This window comes from Lutra lutra, chromosome 3, assembly GCF_902655055.1.
Source record: "Lutra lutra chromosome 3, mLutLut1.2, whole genome shotgun sequence".
NCBI classification, from domain to species: domain Eukaryota; kingdom Metazoa; phylum Chordata; class Mammalia; order Carnivora; family Mustelidae; genus Lutra; species Lutra lutra.
Genome location: NC_062280.1, coordinates 177,481,495 through 177,487,057, shown reverse-complemented (window position 1 = coordinate 177,487,057; position 5,563 = coordinate 177,481,495).

Sequence of the window (5,563 nt, the reverse complement as noted above, 5' to 3'; positions counted from 1 at the left end):
TTTAATATCCATTATTATTATTATATAGATGTCCTATCAGGCCCTTGACCACCCTGCACTGAGTTACAATCTACAGGGGTCCATTACTGCCTGGTGTCAACATATGAAGAATTACCTTCGATTCAAGTTCAGTATTTTGTTATTCAATGATCTGGATATTGAGAATAACCCACAGCCATTAATATAAGTAGAGGCAAAGGTGACAGTTTAGTAAAAAGAAGGAGCACTAGGAAATGAGTCATCAGTTCAAGCAATTCTTTGTGCCTTTAGAAACTTCTTGAAGGATCTAATTTTCCAACTTCCATAAAGATGTGCTGTATGTAGTCTGACAAAAATTAGACTGAGTATATCAGACGACACCCAGTGTGTGATAGCGTTTTAGTAATCATAGTCATTTGATGTCCCAACTTCAAATATTAAACCTCTGTTAGATCTCAGTAGCAAACCAAGATCTAATTCCATGAGAATTATTTCCTAAAGTGTACGTGGATTTGCTTCAAAAGCCTAGGCGCCTGCATTGCTTTTTTCCTATTGATGTTTGACTTGCTCACAGTATATTATCTTGATCTGAAGAAAGATGATACTAGAAGGTCATAAAGGCAAGTTTGCAATGCTTCTTGCCCTGAAGCAGAGACCAACAAGATAATATTATCTCTCGATGACGGAAAGCAAGGAGGTTCTTGGCAACCTTATTTGTTATTCAGCCCAGCAGCACACCTAAAAGTGTATCACCACATTCCATGGGATCCTAGTAACCCATTTCCTAATCCTGAGTAGATTATTAATACCTTCACATTCAAGCAGATCAGAAAATCATATTAGATTCCTATTTTATTGATACTTACTATCTGTAATTATTCTGTGTTCATCTTTATTGATTTATTTTAACTAATCAAAGTACAAAACATTTGCTTTCCAGTGAACATACTTGTCACCTTCTAGATGCAGTTTGAATTCATCTGATTGAGGAAATTCACATCATATTTAGAATTCAGTAGCTTTGGGGGGCACCTGGGTGACTCAGTCATTAAGCATCTACCTTCAGCTCAGGTCATGATCTGAGGGTCCTGGTATCCAGCCCCACATGGGGCTCCCTGCTCAGCAGGAGGCCTACTTCTCCCTCTCCTACTCCCCCTGTTTGTGTTCCCTCTCTCACTGCCTCTCTGTCAAATAAATAAATAAAATCTTAAAAAAAAAAATTCAATGGCTTTTAATAATTTTGAAAATGCTTATTTTAGCTTTCTAGTAGTATAGTAAGGCATATTTCATTCCTACATACAAACCATATTCTCTATAATAGTTTTTGCTGTACAGTTTTAAGGGGATTACAGAAATGAGAAATACAAATTACATTATAAACTGTAAGATTTACAGTTCCCTTAAAACATGCATTTAAAATAAGACTAAGCTTCTAGTTTAGAAAATTGGAAACAAAATGTGAACAATGTTTAATATTTTGATGGCTCTGGTATATAATGGAGATATAATGTCAAAAATAATAATACTAAGTCACATGACTTGAATCTTGTATTTTACCCATGTCCCAAGAGTAAAATAGATTAGAATACATAGTTCTGAAATATCATATAGATAGATATTTATTTTAGTGCTGGTTTATAAATTTTCTAATAGTTTTTTAAAATTGTATTTAAGGTAATGCTTTCTCTATTAAGTGTCCTACAATGGTAATTAAGGCACTATTATTCTATAATAAGAAATAAGAATGAAGGATAAAATATATTGATGTTACAAAATGTGTATAAAAGGGATTCTTTGACTTCACTTCCAGAGGTAGGATCTACTAGTATTCTATGAAAGTGCTGGCAGGAACTTACAACTCCTTCCAAGCCTGGCTCAGTGCTCCCTAAGGATGTCCTTAATCTGATAAGCAAACTTGTGGATCACCATTTCCAATAAAGAATCCCATGTTTACCAGTGGGTATGGTCACAGGGTTAAATGCAATTGCTTATGCTTTGAAGATTCTCTCTTGCCTTCTTGGGATATCTCTTTACCTAATGCCTGAGACTCATCTTCCTGCTATAGGTCTCCATGGAAAAAGCCAATCAGGCAGGACCCATCTTTGATAGACCCATGAAAAAGGTATCATATCCTCTTTGGAAGGCTACTTGGTTGTTTTCAATCAGCTGTGTTTAAAAATAAAGCACACTATATTTTATGCTTTAGCTTTAACAAGTTTCCCTATAATATGGGACTTAATGCACAGTTTCCTGGCCCAATAATAAAGCTTAGTATTTTATTGTCATTTAGCTATTGCCTATTTGCACTTACGAGTAGGTACCCGAGTGAGATCTTGAATGATAGGGTTTGCATACAAACATTACTTATATTAAAAATATGTGTGGATTTCACTTTGGCTTTTGGTTTTCTAGTTTTCAATGGCTTATCAGGAACACCTTCCACTATAAATAATACACTATTTTTTCCTTTAACTCTATTAAGAAATACACTCATAGAAGCACAAAGGAGTACTTCTAGTATTTTAATCAGAAAATAAGTTGGTTTTTAACTTTCACAACTTTAAGTTTTGGGATTTCTCAGTAAATGTAATGTAGACAGCAATATAAAAAAGAACAACAGTTAAAAAGTAGATAAATCAGGAAAGAACATTTTTAGTAATTTATAATTTAACTGTGACAAACTTGTTCCTGCTATTCTTTTAAATGATTTATATTAATCTATGAATGGCTAATGTGTTATTTTGTTTCAGCTATATTTTTAGAGAACTGACACTTCAAATCATTGACTTTTTCATGAAAACTTGCCAAATTAGTGGCACTCATGATAATGTCTAAGATGTGGCTCTCATTATGAAAAAAGATTATGCATTTTTCAAGCTGTATCTAAAAGAAAGTGCTAATTGCTCACAATTGGATAATTTGTTTTCTATAATATGTTACATGGCTAATATAAAACAGATTTTCTAATATGTTGTATATTATAGAAAGTGTACTAATTTTAATGTATACGTACTTTTTAATTTTGATTTTCACTTTGTAGTGTGGCTCCATGCAAACTTTCTTACTTTAGTCTCCTCCATGATAAAGAAATATATATAATAATTTTTTGGTGTTGTATTTGGAGCTCAAAGGTCCATAATAATATTGAAATCATGTTAATGTTGTATTAAAAAAAAAAGTAGCACGCCTTCTGTCATTAACTCAGTCAAGTGATTTATACTAGGTAATTTCTGACTTTTAGAAATCAAGAAAGAGAATCAATGAGAAAAGGAAAACTTTTAGATGTCAATTCTTTTAGATTACATAAAATAACCAAAATATGTGACTTCTGCAAATGTGAAAATAAATATTTCTAAGGAAATTTTTATAGCGATTAATAATTTTTCTATTATTAAGAATTATATCAACCAACATTATATATTCCTATAGATTTCTGGCTTAAAATTTGTGTCAAATTCCATGCTAATTTCAGTAAAAGTTTGCTCTTGATTTTAATTCTTAATACATTAGAATCTTATGTTTGGAGGATCAGTTTTGATAAGGAGAAAAAAGGAAAGGGAGAAAATAAGGAAAGAAAAAGTGAGTGACAGAGACACAAAAAATGATCCAGAATTCTTTGTATTCTGATTGACTGCAGTCCCTGACGTATTCTTTACTTCTATATCTAGAAAGTCGTATAATTTTCTATAAAATACTTAAGACTATCTGAAGCAATTTTTGGTTATTTGCAACTGAAGAAATTTTAACTATAACAACATAATAGATTTATAATAAAATAAATAATTAATTATATATGTACTTTTAAAATGTCAGGAATAAGTGAGCAGACAAGGCAAATGTATCTATGACATGTTATTTACATTCAAACAATTCCTATGGTTAACTACGAAAGGAAAAAGAGAAATGCACCAATGACAGCATATATATGAACAAAGATGTAGGATGAAATGAATTAGCACATATAGAAAGGTATTAAGGAAAGCTGGAGCCCATGATTATTTTTCACATTGCTTTGAATACAGCAAACTAGTCCAGTACAGGAACCACAGAATGAGTGCTGTCCCTCTCTGCTGAGCCGACTTTCCCCAAATGTGGCGTCACTCTTTGGAATGAATTGAATTGTATTCTCCTGGTGCAAATTGCAAGTTCTTATCAAATTATCAATTTATAATAAACTGAAAAGATTATATTAGACCCAAACGCAAATGTAAAAGGAGTAAACACGAATCAGTGATCTTTCCTTTGTATAAATTAACACTCTGTGGTTTACTAATCTTGCATTTTCTAGATTACAGAATAAAGAGGTCTTTCACAGCAATTACTTATTTTCACCCTCAAGCTTTTGAACTAATACAAGGAGTCCGTTTCTTTAGAGAGACAGCGAGAGAGCGAATTCAAGCAGAGGAAGTGGGAGAGGAAGAAGCAGGCTTCCCCACCTCCCCCAGCAGGGAGCCAGATGCAGGGCTAGATCCCAGTTCCCTGGGATTATGACCTGACCAAAGGCAGGTGCTTAATGACCGAGCCACCCAGGCACCACAAAGAGTCAGTTTCAATTAGATATTAGCCACTTCTGTGAGTATATGTTATAGTAATGACCCATGGCAGATGTACTGAAACCGTACTTTGTAAAGACTTCACAGTGAGAAAATACACATGTGATGAAGTGTGGCTACTAGCTGGAATGTGATCCTCTTTCTGTAAGGAATCTCCTAACCTAACATACTTCCAAACAAGGAAACGTTTTCAGTAAGAAAATATCTAAAATGATTCAATGGATAATCGCTTCTAGAGGACCTACTAAGATCATCTGATATTGACATAATATTTTATTGTAATATAATAGAGAGGATGCTTGAGAATCACTATTAGTATCAAGTTCTTAAGGGGCACCTGGGTGGCTCAGTGGGTTAAAGCCTCTGCCTTCCACTCAGGTCATGATTCCAGTGTCCTGGGATCAAGCCCCGCATTGGGCTCTCTGCTCAGTGGGGAGCCTGCTTCCTCCTCTCTCTCTGCCTGCCTCTGCCTACTTGTGATCTCTGTCTGTCAAATAAAAAAATAAAATCTTGAAAAAAAAAAAAAAGTTCTTAAAGCAATGTCCACTGCTTTAAGGTGGGGTCTTTCATTTATCTTTAATATTGATGAAGACATCTTTCCTTTAACAAGTCAAAGGCTATTTAAATATTGGTCCATCCTGGGTGCCTGGGTGGCTCAGTTGGTTAAGCAACTGCCTTCAGCTCAGGTCATGATCCCGGAGTCCTGGGATTGAGTCCCGTGTATGGGGAGTCTGCTTCTCTTTTGACCTTTGCCCCTTTCATGCTCTCTCTCACTCTCTTTCAAATAAAGAAAATCTTTAAAAAAATATATTGGTCCATCCTACTTTGGGGGCCAGATTTAGAACTATAGTCATCCATTGTGCCTAATTTTAAAGTACTTGTGTTCAGGGCACCTTGGTGTCTCAGTCCGTTAAGCATCTGACTGTTGGCTTTGGCTTAGGTCATGATAATAGGGTCCAGAGGTGGAGCCCCCCATCAGGCTCCCCATTCAGTGTGAAGTTTATTACCTTTTCCCTCTCCTTCTGCCCCTG